Source organism: Drosophila subpulchrella, chromosome 3L (genome assembly GCF_014743375.2).
Source record: "Drosophila subpulchrella strain 33 F10 #4 breed RU33 chromosome 3L, RU_Dsub_v1.1 Primary Assembly, whole genome shotgun sequence".
NCBI classification, from domain to species: Eukaryota; Metazoa; Arthropoda; class Insecta; order Diptera; family Drosophilidae; genus Drosophila; species Drosophila subpulchrella.
In genome coordinates this window covers 6,709,055-6,732,775 of record NC_050612.1, presented here as the reverse complement: position 1 = coordinate 6,732,775, position 23,721 = coordinate 6,709,055, and the positions used below count along the sequence as shown (strand labels likewise).

The 23,721-nt window shown below is 40.1% G+C and overlaps 1 long non-coding RNA gene across 6 annotated transcripts; it reads left to right on the top strand.

Annotated features, from left to right (window-relative positions):
• The first annotated feature begins 1,886 nt into the window (after positions 1 to 1,886).
• Positions 1,887 to 23,052, top strand: LOC119555098. Of its 6 annotated transcripts, XR_005219858.1 has the most exons (8): positions 1,887 to 2,177; positions 7,934 to 8,370; positions 8,442 to 8,510; positions 9,982 to 10,081; positions 21,849 to 22,085; positions 22,157 to 22,257; positions 22,326 to 22,369; positions 22,431 to 23,052. It is a non-coding gene; the product is annotated as an uncharacterized LOC119555098 (long non-coding RNA). The 6 variants fall into 6 exon arrangements; XR_005219856.1 differs by lacking the exon at positions 9,982 to 10,081; XR_005219857.1 differs by having other exon boundaries at positions 7,934 to 8,510.
• Positions 23,053 to 23,721: the final 669 nt, after the last annotated feature.

The following is a 23,721-nucleotide window of genomic DNA, read 5'->3' as shown; positions in this document are numbered from 1 at the left end:
TACGAAAGATATGTAAGATATTCGGTAACGTTCCCAATCTCTTATAACACATTTAATTAAAGCTTTAATTACTAAAAATTCCTTGTGAAGCAATCGCTTCTACACCATGTTGGGTCCTGTAATGCCGTCCAACCTGCATGCAATATTTTGGCATTACTCGGATCACCTGAAAGGATTTCGGTGGCGTTACCCTCACAAACTGCCGAGACTAAACTAGTACCGATAGAGGTAACAAAAAGCAAAAAAGCACGGCACGCAGAAAGGACAGCTGAAAGGCCGAGAGTTGGGACGGGAAAAGTCATTTGCTTGCTCGTCCGACAAGATGTTTGTTCGTTCGGCAAAATAAAGTACACACTGTCTGGTCGGAAGGGGTGGCCAGGGGCTCGAAAAAGGGGGCTTAGGGTGCTGTGGGGGCTGTTGAGCTCCCAGGGACATTTGGGATAACATGCGAACACGGCATATTTGCTGGGCTACAAAACGCCAAACGCTGTCTTCCAACCACTCAGCCACTAGGTAATGAATGGATGCGCATGCATGACATGGATGCAATTTTCGACAAAGAGCAGGCTAGGCCCCTTTCTGTTCTGGGCTCCCCTGATTATCTCGTGTTCTGCGCAGCCATATCCCAGGCCCAAAAGTCCCACCCCGCCTGGCTAATATATGTAGGGGGTTTTCGTACACGGATAAAATCAAGTCGGGAAGTCTTCAGCTAAAACTAACAATCTTAACTAGTTGGTAAAGAATAAATTACAATGAAGAAGAACTTAAAGGTGGCAATAGAAGTTTCAATAAACCAATATTAGGTTTATTATTTTCAAATAGTTTTATTTGCCGTTATTTATTTTTTTGAAAATGGTTAATTTCCAATATTTAACTATACTGAAAATTAACAATTTTCAAGTAAATCAAATTTATAAGTTTATCTGTACATTATATTTATGAAATAATAAATAATAGTAAGTAAATATATATATTACAAAACATTGTTCTAAATTTATTTAGAATGAATTGTATTTAATTTAACAAGTCAGCGTTTAATTTGTAATTATTTTAATTTTAATAAATAAAATTATATTATAAAATTGTATGATATTAAGCTGAAATTTAATTGAAAGATTTAAGCGGGTCAAACTGGTAAATCAATAAAAAACAAAGTGTTTTTAGGACCCTCTGATCCAGTGACGTAATCTATGCTTTCAAAATGATAAACCAATTTTTTCCAGTGCATGAAAATCCACGGATAGCTGTCTAGTTTTCGGATCGCTTGTGGCGATTTCGGAGTCCTTGAAAGGGAAGTGCTCTGCCTTTGATCAGAAGTGAGTTAATTGGCTATTTGGCAGGCTGCATGGTATTGCCAAATTGGATCAAAGGTATGATGGAGGGGCATGCACACACACCACCCACCCACCACCGCCCACTGGCCATATGAACACCACCCGTTTTTCCGGCCATGTGTACTAATTAAAAACCTGGCAAATTCGTAACCTAAAAATACCAAGGCTGCCCGAGCATTTTGGCCATATTTCGCGGCTGTCGAGGAGGCGGAGCGTTTTCCACGTTTCCACGTTCCAGTTGCAACCACCGCCCACCGTCCTTCCGCCCGCCGCCCACCTGGAAAGAGCAGCACCGCCCGCGAATACGTCACCCGTCTCTTTCGCACCGAAGGAGAAAACCCGTTTTCCACTGCACATGCGCAACTTTCGAACCCCCGCTCTCTGTGCGCGCTCTCTCTTTCGCTCACTCTCTTTGCAACGAGTGCTTTTGGCCAAAAGCGAACATGCAACACAACTAGTATGCGCTCGAACTCGGTAATGCTCGCATGGGCGAGAGTGGGCGCGCAAGGCCGAACCGCAAGTGGGTGGTGCTGGGCGGTGGGCGGTGGGAGGGGGTGGGCTGCATACCCCGAATCTCGTGAATAACCCAAAAATGTGTGTGCCCCTGATTGGGCCAAGGTGGGAGCACCGCCAGCCAGATCAACAATTCCGCACGGCGTAAACAAACACAAGAGTGCCAAAGTTTGCTGTCACGTGCTTGTCAACAACGTCTTGCCGTTTTATAACGCCCTGACCCCGGACACGATGAAGCTTTACAAGTGACCCCGGCCGCGTGGACTTTGCACCCGGCCAACGGCAGCCACTACCTTTCTACCTGCCCTAAAGTCCCCACAGCGCTTTCATGTAAGTATTGTTTACTACGATTGCGTGATATTGTGTTTGAGCAAATAAACCCAGGGAAATTAGGTCCACAAAGTGGTGGCTGATTCGGTACTATACGGTTTTATTAATATAATAAAGGTAGCAAATGCATATAATACTAATAATAATAATTTATAAGTTTTAGGACAACAAATAGTTTTCATTCTCTTTCATTCTCTTAAACAAAGTTCCTTATAAATAAGTTGGCAAAGCGCTCAGAATTAAGACTCACAGTTTACTAAAAGCTTAGAAATCTTAGATTTAAACTCTGCAGAACTTATGAACTTTTTTTAGTCAGTGAGATAAAATAACACTCGACTAGTCGTGACTAGACAAAATCAGCTATCTATCCAAAGTAAACTTAGATAAAACAGAAAAATACCACAATTAATACATTTTAAGTGCTGACATTAATATAAATACACTTATCAATTTATTGGCGAGTCAGTAAAAGTGGATGTTGCATATGTACCATTATATTTCGAATTTTTTAAATCAATATCAAATATCATACCTTTATAATGAATATTTTAAAAAATCTGTATTCCATAAAATTATACCTATTTTATTTAAAAGATCGTTTATTTGTTTAGGTATATATTTTTGAAATATGTATTTAAATATTTTCCAAATTAAACTAGGGTTTAACTAGCTCCTTAACAATGTAACTTAACTGAAATATAGCCCAAAAACAGGCAGTCTTCATATCAAAGGCGCTGGACCATCGGACTATGTTTCATATTTTTCCATTAATTTTCCCTAGCCAGCGAGGAAATGCCATGCAATGCGTTTAAAAAATACCTGGCGCAGCGCCTAAGAGTTTTCTCCAGCGCTTGTTATTTATACTTTTTATTCGTATGATGAAAAGCCACGCAACAATGTTCGTCGCGTGTCTAGAGCCATAAACAGAAATTGTTTCGCAAAACGCCTCCGTCGCTTTGCGGGCACCATCGACATTGCAAAATAAACCTGCACAGCGAGAGAAACAAAAAATTATCATGGGCAAAATAATCGTATTCATAAATATGCTTTTCCATTTTCCCCCCATCCTCCTTAAAAAAATATGCTAGCATATATATTCCTATATGGTACACCCTTAGCCTAGGCAGCTATTCATCAGCGCATCATGTTTAAGCGTTCGTGGCGTCGATGATACAAACCGATAAGAGACCAATTTCGCAATTGCGGCGCTGGAATTTTTAATTAGTTCAAGAAAGCCGCAGCCGGCTCTTGGCCAGGTAGCACACTCACTCACTCTTGTTATGGCCAAAAGGTACGGAACCAGTCGGGAACGAAGTAATATCCTCTGAGGCGCACACGAAACGCAAGCGAATTTGCATACTGCTGTGCTACTTTCAAGGTCCGAGTACGGTCATAAAATGCACTAAACTAAAGTATGTGTTAAGTGCACATGTCACAGGTCGAATTCCCAAGTGTTATGATTTATCTGCTTTATTAGTTTTGTGGGGGCTTACACGTGAATAGATGGATAGATTGGGAATGGTATTTAATCAGGGGATAACAACAAATACGATGTACTTTTTATATTTGATTATTCTCCAAATTAAAATACAATTTTAAACTTATTTGAGCTTCATCCATGTTACTTACATGATTTACTCCTTCTTGCCTTTCATACTTTTAATTTGGGTCTTTACATGAATAGTTAAATAGATAGGGGATGGTATTTAATCAGAAGGAAATTGATTATTCACTAAACATAATAAATATTATAAACGTATAGCTTAATCCATGAGTTTTTTATAATTTCCTCCTGTTTGCTTTTCATGCTTTTAATTTGGGTCTTTACTTTTAATTACAATAATCAATTCATAACGTAATTAATTTTAACTTTCCAAATATAATTGCAAAAGGCTTATAACATATACGGTTTAATTATGTATCAGATTTTTTTTATTTTTGGCTCATTAATTTTAATTGGAATAAATAAATCAAAGAATTTAATATGAATCGCCGTATTTGCATTAGTTTCGTCTTAAGCACCATAATTAAAGTCAAAAAGCCAACATGCAACAACTTTATTTAAATCTCCCACTCTTTCCTGCTTAAGCCCGGCCATATTAAAGCCAAGTTAATTAACAGTTTTGTTTAGTCTTTGTGTCCAAAAGTATTTTGTTTCCGATCGCGAATAAGTACGAATTGTCCGTGCCCATACGCTCGTAACTAACCGACTGGCTAGACTTTGTGTGCGGTTAGGAAAACCTGCCGGTTGCCAGCGCAGTATAAGTATGGAATAATTAAAAACAATTCAATTCGCAATTTGCACCATAATAAAATGCATTACATATTCATTTATGCAGAATATAACCGCTAAACTGCAACTGCAACACCGCAGATCGGCGACGGCCAGTTGCCAGTTGCCAGAGTTTGCCAGAGTCTGCCACATGCAACCGGATTGCACTTGGGTGCAGTGGAGCAAGAAGTTGGACCTGCGCGAAGGGTCGTTGCCTGCTTTCGGCTGTGGGAACCGCAATGCCCTCCGAACTCGATTGATTGTTTCCAAACTGGCAAATATATATTGAGGCCTACGAAACACCCGTATTTTCTAAACACCCACTTGACACGCTCTCGGGTTTTGGGTCAGTTTCCACATTTCGGGGCGAAAATAAGGCTGCGTCTTGAATATTCATAATTCCGTCTAGTAACGAGTCTAGTTTGTTGGCATGCAACTATTTCTCGCGTTCGACTAAAATAGAATTTGTTTCACTTGATGGTAGACTGAATCCAACGTCTGCCTTCTAGGCGATATGAATACTTTTCAGCGAAATGAATTTTTATTTTAATGAAGAGCGCCACTGCACGCACATTTCTTCGGGAAACCTTGTTAAGTGTGTAAATTATTGCGAAAGATTGCTAATTTTTTTCTAAACAAACATAACTTATTAATGCTTTCAACCCATTCTCACCATAAAAAGTGGAATTTGTTTTGAGTGAGGCGATGCAAAATCACTGGGTATGGTTATTGTTGGCCATACTTATTTATATGATTAATGTGTTCCATTCTTGAGGAACGCCTTCACTGGTTTTTATTTAAATAGAGTAATATGATAGCTGCCTGCTTTTCCAGGCTTTCCTTTTAATAAATACAGTTTATTATTTATTTATCTAAAAATTCGAAAAAAGTATTATAATAACCATTATTTAAATAGGTGGAAACGATGTGCTCCCTTTATTTCCATTTTTATCCAATTTTTACCATTACAAGTCTAGAATTTAGGACAATTGTTGAGTTTCCAGCAGAGACTCTTGCTAAAACCGTCCAGCTATGAAAAGACCAACTTTCGGTTGGGGGAACAGGTTTAGTTTATGGCTTTTAGGGGTCGCTTTTAGCGGGAGCCACTGCCACAATGAGTGTTTAGCGTTCGTGCTGGCGATTAAGCTGTTCATTCGCTTGGCACGCTTTGTGTGGCAACCCCTTGGCTGTTATTAAAAAATACCAGCCTCCAATTGCAGGAAGCAAATGAAATGTTTTCTACAAAATTCTTGTATAATGTCTTTATCATCATCCCTGGCTCCTCATAGGGGTGATAATTTATGTGACATTGAACTTCACAAGTTGAAAGGATGTTTCAATTTGAAAAGCTGCTTGAAATCGAACATAACCAAGTAGAAAACTTATCTTACAATTTTTTTTTAAGTTCACTATCTTACTATTTTTAAAAATATTTTAAATGTTTTTCTTATTTATTTTGATGCAACTTATTTATTATAATTTTTGAACTATGACAATTGGCTGGAAAAATGCATCAAGAAAATATTTAATCAATTAGCATAATAGACACACTTATGAAAATCCATTTAATGAACATTTTAAGTTTTTTGCATTTGTATCGTATTTAAATCAGTTCAGTCAGTTCAGTTGGGTTTTTTAAAACCCAAAAATAGCGATAACACATTACATTTAAAAAATGCCAATCATAAAAATTCAAACCATTTCTAAATTATACTTTATTTTTAAAATGGCACATTTGTTTGCTTAAAAAAGCCAAAAGAAAAATATTGAATGCCAGATATCTGCCACCTTACATTTTAAAATTAAATGAATACTTTCAAACATTTATCACGGCTCGTATTACCGGAAAATGAGCCCTTAAATTCCTTAAATTTCCTGCTTTAAAATCGGAATAACCGTAGTCGATTATTTGCGGACTTTTCGTTTAACACTCTGATGTCTGATGTCTGTGGGCCAGGTGGACTGGGTTGGGCGAAATGGAGCTCCGGAGCTCTGGGCCCGCAAAGGTCTGGCGCTTGCGGATGAAGAAGAGTGAGTTTATAAAAAAATGTGAGTGCTTTCATTGATGTCGGTTGGTTTATCGGAGGTGGCATTCCCCGGCTTTTTACATTGTATACTGCCCATGAAGTCCAACCTTTTATTTAAATGTTAACAATAAAAATGAATTTGCATTTATTGATTTTCGGGCCGGAGCATTGTTGTGGGGGCGACACTTTTAAAAGAGGTCACATCCATATCCACGTAGCGAATCAGCCAAAGTCCCTCTGGTTTGCCACTTCTTTTTTCTTGGCCACCGAGATTGCATTTTCAGTGTGAATAGACCACCTTTAATAAGCCTTTTAGATACGCCATTATTGTCTTCAAGTTGGCCAAAATGAAGGCAGCACACACGATGGCACAGACGTAATAAAGAGAGCAGGAGCCGTAGATCCTGCAGTAGCCGTTTGTTAAGCCTTTGTCTAGCAGCCATTTTAAGTGCCATAAAAAACTCCAAAAGTTGTAGGAACAATGTAGACAGCGTGTTTTCATTTTATGCGAATTAAGCTGCCACTTGAACAACTTTGCCTCCACGAGTGAGTGGACTGGACCGCCGAGAGACCGAGACCGACACTGACAACAACAACGCCAACGACAACGACGACGACTACGTCACTGACAGTCCAAGAACAACACATACGGGGCACATCCACATGAGTGTTAGGTACACATGACTCACATGGTTCATATGTGGATGGTGTATATACTGGGGTAGTCCAGATTTTACTGGAATTTCAACGAATATAGTGTATTTTAACTGACGAATTGTAAATTTTTAACATATATCAGCTGGAATTTATCATTATGGAAAGTAGTCTATTTAGATAACAAAAGCATTTAAAATCATCATCAATTTATCATCATGGAAAGTAGTCTATTTAGATAACAAAAGCATTTAAAATCACAAAGGAAAAATTAAAAAAAGTGTATTATTACATTAGAAGTATTCAAATTGACAAAGCCGTAAGTTGAAACTACATTATCGATGTGTAAAATTACTTTACAGCATAAGGTTACTTATACAAGAATAGAACAATATAATTATAAATACAAAGTACTCTTTTTTTTAAGTATATTATATTTTACAAAATCTTCTAACAGAGTTCAACATTTTTTTTTTTAAAACGTATAATTCTTTTAAGTACTCTTTATAAACCAATAATTTGGTTTTATAATATTGTAAGTCCAATTTTTATACATTTTCTCAATAAGCAACTACATCTTTTTAAAAAGCTAATAACAAATTCAAGGAATCCTAGTACATAACCAAATTGTATCCAATGTCTTAAACTAAAATGATTTCTGTTCTATTGGAAAAACTCAATTTTATTGCAAAAAAGCTTATAGAAATTATGAAAACTTCAATAAAAATTTCAGCCCTGAATGGTCATAAATTTCTACCCCTACGATCTATGCAGAGTTACCCTAAAACTGAAAAACATTGCAGCATACTTTTAGGACGACGCCAGGACACGGCCTGCCGGCATTTCCTACAGGGCACGGGCACGAAGGACATCCTCGTCTACATCAAACGAGAGCGCCCACAAGGGATACAGTTGTTAACGTGGCCAAGGAGCAGCGACTATGGCGGGGACAAAAACACAAACATGGTTGCCACGAGTGTCGTGAAGGACGAGGGCCGCAGGACGCTTGCAGCCGAAGGAGCAGAGCACTTTATGTGCATATAATGTCCGCTCCCACACCCAAGCCCAAGCCCAAACACCCAGGACCAGGACCCTTCGAGTACAGTGTCGGCCAAGTTGCGGGGAATTGTTAATATTGTCTGGGCCTGTAAGCAGCATTTACATGCTGGCCGACACCACGTACTACATACGTCCTGGCTGATGGACGGGCTCCTTTCCGAGCGGATGATGCCGGCTTTAAGTAGGCCCTGCTCCCCGCCCCCGGTGAAACAGACATTGTTTTAAAAATATGTACATCCTTGCATTTTGCAGATGTTGAATTAACCGACGAAACCGGCAGCTTTCATTAGAGGAGGATGGACCCAGTGCAGGAGTTTCGGGGTGAGTATAGTACTTGCCATGTATGTAACTTAGTTTCCAGTACATAGCCCAGCTTTCATACATTAATAAGTGGTGTCAAAGGAAGGGGGTAGTAGATAGGATTGGGTCCTAGATTTGAAGTCTTTTGGGCAAGTAATATGGAATGGAATTTTAAGGGCCAGTTTGGGTTAATTTTGCCCACACTAGGGTTTTAAACTTTATTTAACAACTAGAAACATTTAAGATCTGACAAAAATTATTAAAAATATAAATTAAATTGTTACTAGGACTTTACAGAAGTGGATTGGTTCAGGAGAAATTCCAGTATAAGTACCAAAAAAATATTCCTATATGCTTGGAAATGTTTTAGACCTTTTAAACATTTCAGAAAATGTTGAATTTGATAGTCACAAAATTTGATATCAGAAATGTATTTACGGTGAAGGAGTTATCGTCACGACTTTATTACATTGCTCAGAGATATTTTTGTTTGATATATAATAGTTTTGGTTTAACTTTAGGCTAAATATTTACATTTCATTATGAGCTTTTAATAATCCTTTTGGGTTATTAGGAAGAAATCTCTACCTTACATTGATCATTTGAATCCCCCTTAAGTATTAACCGATATAAATCCGATATATTCCGATTGGGGCGCCACCACACCCCAGTAATCGATTGGACACGGCCTGGCAGCCGGATTCCGTCCTCGAGCATCTTAGGTACTCGAGTAAAAAATAATGATGCGAGAGTAAATGAGATGCTATTCAATTCAAATGGCGTGGGATGCATGTGAAATGATACGCACATGCGAAGGTATACCCATATGCCATTCCACAACCTCCTCCAAATCCAAATCCGAGGCCATGTCTATGTGGATGGGTTCGGCACATGTGTGCGCGGAGTACATTGATGCATGGTGTATATACGAGTGTGGTATTCCTGATTCCAGAATGTAACACACATGGATAGCTCGCTCATTTACCGCCTACTGTCGCCGCTGGCTGCCGGGAGTCATTCGTCAGTCAATCCGTCGTCCTCCCAGAGTCCCCATACCATACCATACCATACCTTACCATCCATATCCTCGTACCGCTCCACTCCGCCGGGGCATGTGCGCCAAACCAGCGCACATTCGTCAGAATTTGCATTTCAATTCGAATGTCAGGATGACGGAGCGTCGAATTTGGGTGGCGTTGCCATCGGAATGAAAATAAATCACGCTGCCTTACCGCATAGGCAACTGGGGATCGGGGTGGTGGGATATGTGCGGAGATGGCTGCCGAATCCTGCGGAATGGGAACGCACCACAAGAGCAAAACAGAGCCACCATTAAACCAAAACAGAGCCCGGGGCGTTTTCGTGGGGGTGGAACTCATTTATTCGCATTTTTTCCTTGCCAATGCGAAAATGAATGTGGAAACTTTTCCGCCATCATTTTGAGTGATGTCAATTAGATTGATTTGATCAGCGAAAATATGTGATTTATCAGACAGCAACAGCGGCTGGGCGGCCCCAGGACATTCGTCTCATCGCCCCAAAGCAGCCATCCTACACATCCATTGGATGGCCATATCCATGTCCCGACCACGGTGCGTATGAATATCTAATGTGGCACACACGTACTACACACGCAATCCGCTTCATCACTTGGCTACTTCATCAATCAGTCATCTAACTAGTTCTGGCATTCTGCTCGATTTAGTCTGGACCAGAATGCAACGCCGCTCTTTAAGAGCCAGTACTTGGATAAGTACTTGAACATTTAAAGGTTTTCAGGGTCATTCATTAAATCTTAAGGGCCTTTAAAAGGGGTTGTAACTTGATGTTAATTAAATTACGTTTTATCTACCATTTCAATAACCAAGGATATTTCCGTCAACTCAATATATAAAATATTTTGTATTTGAGCCAAATGAGTTCTTAGACTTAATTTTCTACTTAAAGAATATAAAGATTTTAAATTACATTTGCATTATAATTTAAATTAGAATTGTCTTGACTTTAATAAGAATTAAATTATGCGATTAGCAGATAACTTTATTAAAAACCTAAACGAACCAACCTCAAAAAACCATTCGTTTCATTTTCCTGCCAAAAATAAAGCAGAACTTATTAGATTTCAATTAAATTTCCAATGGGGCTTACATTAATAGAATTAAAATTGCATATCCCAATAAACTTTGCTCCTTACCTTAAAAAAAAGCCATTTATTGACCTGTTAAAAGGAACTTTCTATCGTTTAGTGGTCATTATATATTAACCTCAATCATTTTCCGATGGCAACTACAGCCCACAACTAAATCTCCAAATTAGGCAAGAAATCCCCACAAAAGCACACATCAAGGGGAATAACTTGTGTAGCCGGCCGTGTTATAAGTTATAACGACCATAATGAGGGATATTTGATTAACCGCTCTCCGCCATTCCCGTTGTGGGAACACACATAGTATAATAACGTATCCGGGGCTGTGGCGAATCACATCGGCAAACAAAAGCGGCACGTTACTAGCAACGCCTACGATATTAATAAACCATTGGGCGAAGCACTTGCGGCGCCGCACAAAGCAAATAAAATAAATCAAATCGGAGAAAAGAAAGCAGGCAAATCGCAATCTGAACGCAAGTGTGTAATGGGGGAAAACAAAGGGGAGTCCCCTGATTTTGTTTTTTTCCTTATTTTTTTTTGGCAGCCCAAATTTATGCGCGCTCTTTGGCCAGCCGCTCCCACGCAATGTTTCCAAGTTTTCCGGGGATCGAGAATTGGGGATTGCAGATGGGGGATTGGGGATCGGGAACTCGTCCTGCGGTTGCGGGTTGTCCCCTTTTTTTCGGGGGTGGCTACATGTGTCAATAACTCATTTTCAAATGGAAATAACATCGAATAAAATTCGCGCTTCCTCTAGGTTTTTTATGTCCATGGCAAGGCACTCCTGCCCCTGCCCCCAATGCCACCGCCATGTGTGTCAATCCATTTATTCTCGTGTTGGCCGTGGTTTGGGCCACGGCCCCTTTGACTGATGAAATATCGTGACAAGCAGTATAAAAGCTATTAAAGTCGAGTGTAGATGGCGCTACTTGAATTTGTCAAAATGTCTTTTTACGCGCAGCCGGCACGGGCACTCAAATCCAATACACGCCTATGGTAAAAGTCGCCCCGGGAACCGCGAAAACCGAATGCCTCCCACCCGAAACAAAACCCACCACCCACTCAAACACATACGTCATGGGAACGGGTGAAACTTTGATTGATGCCGTTGTGTCACGCAGGCGCGCATGTGGCTAATGGGCGGTCGCCGGCATAAAAAACATTCGACTTTTCGGGTGGCAGGAGGGGACGGACCCGGGGTCGTCGCAAATCAATTGAGTGATGTTGCCAATTTGGGCATGGTTCGGGCCGCGGATTCGGTGAGCTATCTTAATCGAGCCCAAGTCGCTTGTTTTAGTGCAGTTGCAAACGCCAGAACAAGTTAGTCTGGGCCGCTTGAAGAAGTGCACTACGAGAAAATTTATAAATTCAATTTATATATTCGTAAGATATATATTAATATCTTGAAAAATACATACCCATTTTTTATTTTCAAACTAAGGTTACAATCATAAATTTAATGGAAGAGATTTGCGTGAATTTACATTTTTTTATAAATATACATATTTGAGAGCAAAGAATAGGTTCTTATTATGAAAAGATAAATGTAAAACACCAAAATATGATTATCCCATGTAAACTTATAGTTTAAAAAACGAACGAATATTATCCATAGTAAACAAAACAGTTAAAAAATTGAATTTAACTATTATTTTATATTATTTGCGAACAGGGGATAGATCTTGTAATTGTAATTGTAAAATCCCTAACTATAAATGAATCTTAACTCATCGAACATTATAGCTCAAAATGTTTTAAATTGGTTTTATTTTAAATTATAAAAACACAGTCTCCAACACATCGTAAATAGACTCAACTAATTTATTCAAATTCGTTCGTAAAAAAATCGATTTCAAATATTCTGTTAAATTCATTCACCAAATAGAGCTTATTTAGGAAATATTGTTACAAGCCCATATTCACGGGGGAATTTATTAAAAAAAGTTATAGGTCATTATGAGAATCGCATTATATTTTCCCGAGTGCAGAGCCCCGCTGTTGTTCAAGTGACGTCCACAAATAAACGCGCGCCCCAAATGCATCAAAGTAACGAGCTCAAGCTGCGCACCACAGCTTGTCCTGGTCGAAAGGAGTGCGGGAACATCCTCATCCGCATCCCATACCATACCATACCATACCATTCCCATCCCATTCCCAGCCACTCAAGTGCCCTACAAGCGACTGGCGCCTGCAGTTGTGATATATGAAATTAACTTAATAAAGCAGTGAAATATCGCCAGTGAATGGAACGCGATTCGCGATTCGCAAGAGGCGATCAGCGGGCGCTAGGCGACTTGCTGCGACTCCATAAATTGTGGCACTTTGGGGGTCAGCCGGCTGAGCGCCTGAGAGATGTGGCATCCCGCAACACCTTAGGTGTCCGCTGGCTTACACTGGTCACAGATAGTTGCTGCGCCTTTGAAATGCCTGTCATGAATATGAATGGCTAATTAGGAGTTGTCCCAAACATTAAAGTTCAGACTTAAAGATACCTAAGGATTTTGTCCATTTGGTGTTCATTTAGTTAAAAAAAAGGATATAAAGATACAAAAATAGAATTATAAGTTAATTTTACACCAACTCATTTCACATTAAATGAAACTTAAATGATTCTGGCTTCACCCCCAATAAAATTCAGTTTTTAACGTATGCTACCCCTTTGTAATAATAATGGTGATCTTAAATATATAAGAAATATTAATAAATACTTAAAACATTTTTTCTAATAATGGAACTTTACTTAATGGTACAAAAGTTTCTAAAATTCAGAGCGATTATTTTTTAGGTTTGATAATAACTTCATTTGTTTGATAGGACATTTTTTTAGCTCAACCTTTAGGAACTTCAAATTTAAAGCTACATAGACAGAGAATCACCCCTTTTGATTAAAACTTAGCATAAGAAATATTTAGCCGGCTTCATTTGAAATTCCCCCAGGAGTTTAAGCTGTCGAATTGCGTTCGAAGGGAGCCCGAAAACCGATTGTGGGGGCTTGGTCACCACAAGAGTGTGTGCCCCGATGATGGCATTGTGCACCATTGTCTACCGGAGCCCCATTGTCTGGGCTAAATTAAGCAAACTTTGCATGGGTGCGAGTTTTGGGTGCCCTGCATAGTTTCGTCCTAAATCAATTCAGCCGGAGCAGGGAACTCCCACCTTATCTCCGGGCTCCACTCGCTCATCCCCCTCGTCCGGAGAACAGAAGGATTTCGAAAGTGGCACCAGATATAGACCTCGCAACACCCTGCCGGCCTTAACTTTTCACTATGCCAGGGGCCCTAAGCCGTAAGCCTGCCCGTGAGCAGAACGCAATAAATTACGTTAAAGACGCCAGGCCCAGAGAAAACCAGACCCAGAAATTTGCATTCCACATTTAGCACCACACCACCCCTTCGGAAAAGCGGCACACGCATCATCATAATTAATAAGAGACAATTTGACAATGGCCCTTTAGCGTTAACAGCGATATTACTTTCAGCGTCGAAGTGAGCAGCCGCCGGAAAGCACACACACAACACACAACACCCAGCACACCACACACACTCGCCGGATGGAACACACCCCTTGCCATTTTGCGCCAAATTAAATTCAACCTCAATTGAGGGGTTAATTTCTATCACCAGGCAAACAAAAACAAAAACAAAAACAAAAACGCCCAGTCCGCAGACGCTACGTGTGGGGTGGCCTCGAAAAAGGGGGAGTGGATGGGTGGTTGGGGGAGGCGGTGGGACGGGGTGGGATGTTGGGCGGGCTGCTAGGTCGCCCCATTATCTGCATCGAGTTCCACATAGAAAATCATTACGGCATTCGCACCATGAGACGTATTCAATTTGAGTGTCGTTGAGCTCTTTATTACGTTAGTGTGAAAGTCGCGTGCACCAAAAGCCCAAGCGTACACAGGGAGAAAAGTTAACTGAGTTTTGAATTGAATATATAATAGTATTTAAAGTATTATCTGTAATACAAGATTTAGTTTGTTTGAGTTCTTTTAGGATCCTAGCACTAATTCAAAAATGAAATAGTCAGTATGTTGTAATTTATACATAAATTAAATATGTTTAAAAATTATTAAGATTCATACCGAAAAATATTTATATTTAATATGTTAGTGATAATAATAATGTACAACTTTTATTTTTAAGTGATCAAAAACTTTGAGCATTTTTATAACCAATATTGGATACATAAGTGCGTTACAATTTTCAAGGAACCATTGTTGTAGGCTTTTAAGTCTTGTGTTCATTCAAAAATCTTTAAAAACTGTGAAACAACTTGCATCTTTTTCTTTAACCATTGGTAATTGACAAGAACTAAAATACATAATGTTTATGCAAATGTTAAAAGAAATGTAAACAATCTATATCAAATTGATATTATCAATCAATAGTTTGTTTTAGTACAATTTTATCTTTTTCGTAGTTTGTGGCTTGGTAACCAAAGAATTTTATGGAGATACTTACATTTATTTTTGAATCACATTTAAAATACTCAAAGTTATCTCAAGTGAACATGGTTAGAACTATAGTTCTTATAACTGTGTCTTAATTAAAGATCTAATAATTGTGCTCTGTGTATCGTCCTGTGGCATCGCAACCCTGCACCACCCCCTGGCCCACCCCCTCAACCTTTGGCATTCATTCACGGTGCGTAAGTCAGAGCAACAACAATAACAGAGCCGGGCCTTTGGTGGAGGAAGTGGAAGTAAATTGAAAGCATGCTGCGCGGCCAAAAGAGGACTTCCACTGCCACTGCCACCGCCACTCCGACCTCTCCCGTAACCCTAACCCTTCAATTGGCAGTGCCACAAAATCCATTAGCAGGCAGCGTGCGGCGAGGAGAAAAAGCCAAGAGCCGGCAGCATCGGCAAGCGGTGACCATGAGGCTTTTATGCACGGAGCGTCCTGCTTCGCCTTCGGTTAACCATGGGCATGCCACTCCACTCCCCTCGATCCAATCCACTCCACTCCTGGCTTTCAATCTCGACGAGACTCATAAACATATGCGCCTCACGTCGTTCGGCGTGAATTTAATGTGGCGGCGGTGGAGTAGACGACACCCCCAGCAGCCGGCAAAAGCCAAGGCTAACGCTGGAGCAAAAGCTACAGAGCCCCGACTTCAGATTCAGACAGACGGTTAGCCGTTCTTTGATGAGGTTACTGACTTTGGCGAATTAACTCCCACCGTAGCCCTGGGCCTGGGGTCGCTGGCGAACCGGAAACCACTGCATTTTGTTGGCCCAAAACCGGGGTGGCACGCTTCAACGCCTCGGAAAATCTCGGGGGACACTTTAGCAGTACAATGCAGCATTTAGATAAACCGAGACTTTAGAGCCCTTTCGACTTGGCCGGAATAAATGCCGGAGTTTGCAGCTCCGGAGGCTGGGGAGTGGAAATCAATCCTTCTTCGCGGGGTGCGTCCTTGTAGCCAGATTAGTTAAATGGTATTTCGGGGGGAGTTTGCTTTGCTCATTTAATTGAAATTAATAGATGCCGCGATTGGGTAGGAAATGGGAAAACACAATTAGGGTAAACTTGAATGGTTCAAGGTTTTTTGATTCTTTATACTTTTTAAAATATGGTTTTATGGAGATACATCTTATCAATATCAATAACCCTGCCTTGTATTTATAAAATGAATTTAAACAAATCCTAAAATATGACCGTGTTGTTATTCAGAGAGAACATTTTGTTTAACGAACGTAACCTTATTTAAATATTATATTATAGCACAGTAAAACCTCGTTTGATTTCAACAATATATTTTCCTATCACTGTACCCCCAATCAGTGTACTCACTACAGTACCCCCCACTACCGCAGGACTAACTTAGTCAACATATGCCACCAAACGGGCTGTTCCTTTGGCCACATTTCACCGGATTCCGGCCCTCCGATCTAATCAAACAATCAAACAGAAATAATCGGGCATATCAAAGGCCCACTACAAGTGCCCCGAAATCCAATTGGGACGGCTCACCGATGCTAGCTGCCATAAATTTTATTTATTTATGTGTGCACCGTTTTGTTTTCCGCTCAGTTCCCTGCCCTGCGAACGGGAACGAGTGTATCGGCCCGAAAATCGGCCATGAATATCAATGGGAATATGGGGGGAACTGTGCGTCATCGGCACGCGCCGCTTCATCCGATACTGCGGCGGTGGCTTAGCCACTCGCCTCCAATCTTGGCCCAAACGGTCGTCCTTGTGGGTGGGCGGGTGCTCGGGGAGGGTTCATGGATATTGTTTTTATCACGGCCAGACGAGGGACCTGAAACCGAACCAGAAGACCTGGCCGCGGGCCTTGAGCACTTGTGCTCCTGATGCGTATTTAATTTTATTTTATTTGGGATTTCTCGCAGCCGAGGGGAAGTAAATCACGGCAGTCTTGGTATTTTTTCCAAACCCAAATCGCAAAGTGCCGCCCGGCCCTTTTGGGGGGTGTTCGATCCTGATGGTCCAGGGTTCGATATATCGACACTACCAACATATGTGTGCAGATGTGCGTCTTTTTCCGGCTTACACTTGTCGGCCATCGAAGAAAGTGACATCGAGTGCCGAGAGTGTTGATTGTTCGTCATTGGCAAATAAGATAAATGAGTGTCTACCCTCGGCAGCAGCTGAAGCTTTCGTATTAAATTCATGAAAGTTAAGTGCTTGGTAATTGATGTTATAAAATATTTATGACAGACAGCCCAACATCAGGCAGTTCCGTTGGCAGAACAGATCGGAACAGGTAGAAGAGGAGGTGTTCATACCTTTTTAAGTGGCACAGTCGTCCTTAGCCCCGAGTCCTTCAGGCGGACTGATGGCCAAAGTTAGATTTGGCTCTAATTGACATTAATTATTTAAGAGGACGTCGTGCGAATCCTTCGACCTAAGTGCCGCTCTTTGCCCTGCGGTGGAACGGTGAGCCCTCAGAGCTGCTCAAAAAAGCCAGCGATAAATAAGTTGAGCAATTGGAAAAGTCTGGGGTTCTACCTACAAAAACTTGCTATTGCAGTGGCAATTCAAAGCAAAAACAAGGAAGAACGCTATAGTCGAGAACCTCGACTATCAGATACCCGTTACTCAGCTAAAGGGACCAAAGGAAAATGGAGATATACAAGCAGCAAATGCGCCACCTACCGGCGGTAGACAGATTTAAGCGTTGTGGGCGTTAGAGTGGGCGTGGCAAAGTTTTTTTTAAATCAATCGATAGGTATTGACGAGACCAATACATTTCAGTTTAAATTTTTTATCTAGCATGAAAATTGTGGGCGCCACAGACTTGGGCGGTTTGTGGGCGTTGGAGTGGGCGTGGCATATTCGCGTAATAAACTTGCGCTGCGCTCAAGCCTACGGAATCTAAATCTGAAATCTCGTTTCTCTATCTTTGATATTTTCCGAGATATCCGCGTTCATATTTACGATTTTTTGAAGTTTGTGGGCGGTTTGTGGGCGTTAAAGTGGGCGTGGCAAACTTTTTTTAGGTCAGTCGATAGGTATTGATGAGAACAATACATTTCAGTTAAAATTTTTGTTCTAGCATCAAAACTGTAGGAGCCACAGTTTTGGGCGGTTTGTGGGCGTTAGAGTGGGCGTGGCACTCTTTTGAAACAAACTTGCGCTGCGCAGGAATCTCAGGAATCTGCATGCCTAATCCCAGTATTGTAACTCTTATAGTTTCCAAGATCTCAGCGTTCATACGGACAGACGGACAGACGGACAGACGGACAGACGGACAGACGGACAGACGGACAGACGGACAGACGGACAGACGGACATGGCTAGATCGACTCGGCTAGTGATCCTGATCAAGAATATATATACTTTATGGGGTCGGAAACGCTTCCTTCTGCTTGTTACATACTTTCCGACGAATCTAGTATACCCTTTTACTCTACGAGTAACGGGTATAACTATTTAGCACACAGAAAAAGCGTTTGGAATATGCACAGCAATTTTGTATAACTATATAAACATATGGTCTGTGTTCTGAGTACCTTTATATCAGGGTACTCAGAAGTGTAATAACTTAGGCACCTTCAAATAAAATTTCTAAATCGATTATACCGTTTAAATTTGAACTTAGTTAATTCAAACTAAGCAAAAATTTGTTTATTATTCCATAGACAATTTAATATTATATAGAATATAATATTATAACAATCATTATATTGTTGTTGTAATGTCTAACTATATTTTTATTTTAATCAGTAATAATGCCCAAACCTAAGTTTTTTTTTAGCTTTTTGAGACATTTAGAGACGACGTTGCAAATATACAAAAAGCACAACAAAATTAAAATAGATTTAAATAGGATTAAAAAAGTTGAACGTGATTTTAAAAATTGATTTTCTAAGATAGTTTCCTGTTTTAGATTTAGATGTTTCTTTAAATTCTTTAATGCAGAAGTAAAAAAAAATTAAAAGCACTGCTGATAAAAACAAACAACAAATAAAAAGACTCAACAGATATTTTGAACTTAATTCAAAGATACTTTTTGTTTTATGTGCCATCCTTTTTTATACCAATCTGTCGCAAGGACATACTTTTAAGAACCCACAGTGCACCCCATTTATTTGGACACCCTGGCCAGACGGCACTCAGGATTTCGGCTTGGCTCACTCTCACTTGACCGGGCAAAAACTGATAATGATGCTGTTGGCGACTTTGTGTTTGCTTATGCCGGTAGCCTTGTGCCTTGTGCCCTGGTCCAGAGTCCTTGGTCCAGAGTCCTTGGTCCTGGGTCCTTGCAGGGGCTGGCTTTGATGTTTCGCCAGGATGATGAATTATATTTGACATCTATGTGCTTGGCCCCTGTCCTCGAGCTCCGGTATTAACACATGTGTGTACCATGCCACAAAGGTATGGGACCTAATATGTGTGCATGCGCAGCAAAGAACCACCCAGATATCCACCCACACTCGTGTGATGAGGGCCGCACTTGGATATGTTTATTTTACTGTCAAAACATTAAAGCGAACTCCCGCCGAAGCCGCCGCTCGGGGTTGATTGTTATCAGGGGGCGGTGTCGACAGCGGTGTACCTCGTCGAGGGTGGAAACCCGTGGTATTTGGTCCTGGTCCTAGTCCCCGTACCTCTTGGCCACCTTCGGCTTGACTCCGCAGACAAGTCTATTTGCATATGTTGACGGCATACTCCACAGATCCTGGTGGATTTCCTGCTTAACGGCCGTGGCCATCACAACAACCCCTCCTCGACGACCTACACACATGCCTTTTTGACAACTCATAAAAATCACTCATCATAAACAAAGTCCGTTTCTATGTGAGAAGGAGATCCTTAAAAAATATACTTCTATATATAGCGAGATAGATGTGGAGTGGCACAAATTGCAGGTGATGTTTCTCTCGTCTTAAGGGGAAATCCCTTTAGCTCACGAGTTAACGACTTGCCAATTAGTTAATTAGCGCACTCCTGCTGCGGCTTCGGACGTCTTAGCCTCTTGATTCCTTCGGCTAGTCACTCATTTATCTATGCAGGCAGCCCTTGCGGTCAATTAAAACAATCCGCAAAATAATTGCCAAGAAATTTATTCGCTTCATTAGCCTGTTCAGCGAAGTCGGGCGGGAAGGCACGAAGTCAGGCGGAAAATTAAGTGAAATAATTAAATCTCAATCGGGATCTATTAGATTTGTGTAGCCTTTGGCATTGGCTTTCGGCCACGGCCCTTGTCAGCAGTCGAGGGATGAACACACAAATAAATTTGGCAGGACGGCGGCTAATCTTCGCCCAGCAAGGGGTTAGCGTTTGGCGTTAACGATGGGGTTGAAAGGGCCGCGTCCCGGATTCGAAAGTGCAACAATCGCAGGGTAAAAGAGGGCTTTCGACTGACAACGACCATTTATCACCCACGCAGCATCTTTCATAATCAGGCTGGCCGGCAAAATGCAAATGACTCAGTCTGCGGCGGAGCTGCATATAAAGGACCTGGCCCAGCCCGTTCGCGGCTTTTAATTTACAACGTCCTACGTCCTACGTCCAAAGTCCTACGTCCATGTATCTGTATCTATACGTATACGTGCAGCCGGGTCCACAGAGTGGGGCCCTGGGCCACAGCCGCCATCTTCGCCACAATGCCAGACAAAAGGTCGACACGTTCCCATTCCGACCGACTTAATTAATTTATGCACTCATGGTCGGTCGGCAATGCATCGGGGTCTCTCGGGGATTGGGGAATGGGAACGGGGCACGGGATGGTCTGGGATGGCCAGTTTAGTCGGTCTTCAGCCAAAGGTGGACATCATTTCTGGGGCTCTCTTCTTGAAAACCCGCCTAATTTTAAAATTAATGAGCGGCATCTTGATGGCCGATGGCAGCGATAAGCCCCATGATTTTGACTGTCCCAGAGATCCAGAGAGCCCACGTCCCTGCCGCTCGATCACAGCTTAAGTAAATCACGTGTTTATTGGCACTTCACTTACGACACCGTCACCAAAGAATATAGGAGAGACCCCGGGCCCAGAGCCGAGGCCAAAAGAAAACGAAATCGAAAACCAAAATGGCATCACTCTATAGGGCCTGCACTCTATATTGCCCCGGATCGGGATTGGGACTGGGATCGGGATCGAGGGAACAGAACCAAACCAAACCGAACCGAAGCGAACCGACTGACCAACGTCATTAATTAGCTGGCCGTGAAGTGTGGGGAACGAATGGAAACCGACGTGTTTATTTGGTTTGTATGCCCGTTCAACAGCCCAAATGTATTGGGCCTTCATTTAGGAGTTCTTTTGTTTTCAAATCTTTTGCCGCCCGGTACAGTGGGCCCTGAATATGTTACAGACAATGTACTTTGTTTAGAATAGGTTAATGAATAATTTAAATATGGGAATCCATATTTGGTTTCTTATAGCAGCATTATGAAAGGGAAGATCATTAGATACAAAATAATATAATTATATATTATATAATATATAAAAAATGTATACTATATATATAAACATACATAATATAAGTTATTTTGTCAAATTTATAAATTAAATGAATACATTTAAATTTGTATCCATTACTTTTTCTTATTAAACCTTAGAAATATTATTTATATTAAAAAAATATCAAAATTATTAACACTTTTTAAAGCATTGCCATTTTTAACAAGGAAATATCAAGACTTTCATTTCAAGACATCACTGTAGTCAACCCGTTGTGTCATTTATTTTGTTTGACCGGAAACTCTTTATCTTACGGTTAATCTTCTTGATATTTCAGATGTGGAAAGCCCAAATGCCGATGCATTCTTGATTCGTGACATTAAGACAAAAATAAACTTGATTTTGGTATGAAATTGATTCATTCATTTTCAATCCATTGAGTAAGATTCTTATCCGATGGATGAGTCGGGCCAGCATCGGCACTTCCAACTGTGCGCACATCCAACAGGTAGTCAAACCAGACAAACTGTCTCCACTTGGCGGAGTCTTTTCCTCTTCTCTGCTCTTTGAAATCGTAAGAGTACAAGTCTTTTCAATAGAGGTAAACATATATTTTCATAATTAATGAATGCATTTTATGTTAAGACAGATGATGATGCTGAACGCTGAGAAACCATCCAAAACAAATCAGTTTGTGGAAATGAACTCTTGGTCTGTGGATAGGAAAAGCTCGGATTATTTTAAATGTTTGTATCTATATTAATTAACTTTTAAATTAACTAACCTTTATTAATAAAATTCGTAATTTATTTAGTTTCCCTTGGCTGTCCAGGCTGTTAGCGGGCAGCGAACTCTACGGTTTGAGTATAATTTTAATATTTTGATTGCAAGCGTTTATTCACAAAGTTTTATTTTACAGATCACCCACCAATCCTCGGCTTACTGAATTTTAATGGGACCGGAAGCAAGCGAAATGGTTACAATACATACATATTTATAGTTTTTAATGCGTACCTACATAACTAAATCTGAACTAATAAGAGAATAATTGGTTTTATATTACCCAATTGGAAATGTTTCAAATTGGATTGTTACAAAAAAAAATGTAAAATATATTTTTTAAAAAGGTTTTAAAGGGACTTATTGAATGTTTAGTATTATTTAATTACAAATCTATGGCAAAGTTTATATTTAAAAATTGTATATTCATTAAAAAAACATCTAATTACTTTATCATAAGTAAAATTGGTATAATATATGTAAATGAGTTTCCTTAATCATTTTAAAAATCTCATTTTGCTTACACTTGGTTACATGTGTGTTCTGATAAGGAAAAACTAAATGTGTATAACAATTAAATTAAAAGTTAATTATATTATTATTATTAAAACTTAAAAAACCAACGACTCACATTTGAGAAATCCAAACCTAAAATATGGTTCAAGATATAATTCTTGTATCTTGGGAAAAATAATTTCAAATGAGTTCAATAACGTTTCTTGGCTAATTTTTTGATTAAATAAATTTTCATGTTACTTAAACTTGTTTCTTGTTTTGGTGTTTTCTCCAAGGGTTCATACTCTTAATAATGAAAACAGATAATATTAACACCTTTGAATCACAATGTTTAATTAGGAAACACACGAAGTACTTTAAAATTGCAATGGCATGGAGAAAGGAAAATAATTGAATATCAACAATAAAACCGGAATGTAATCAATACCTTTGTTGGCAAGAAGTATATATTTAAGCACTGTTATGTAACTTAATATTTATGAACTCAGTTAATGAATGTTGTTTTTACAGAATATGCCAAATTAAAGCAAACGGACCATTTTTTGTAAACTTATATTTATACCCGTTACTCGTAGAGTAAAAGGGTATACTAGATTCGTCGGAAAGTATGTAACAGACAGAAGGAAGCGTTTCCGACCCCATAAAGTATATATATTCTTGGTCAGGATCACTAGCCGAGTCGATCTAGCCATGTCCGTCTGTCCGTCTGTCCGGATGAACGCTGAGATCTCGGAAACTATAAGAGCTAGGCTATTGAGATTTGGCGTGCAGATTCCTGAGCTTCTTACGCAGCGAAAGTTTATTTCAGTAGACTGCCACGCCCACATTAACGCCCACAAACCGCCCACAAACTTCAAAAAATCGTAAATATGAACGTGGATATCTTGGTAACTATCAAAGATAGAGAATTGGGA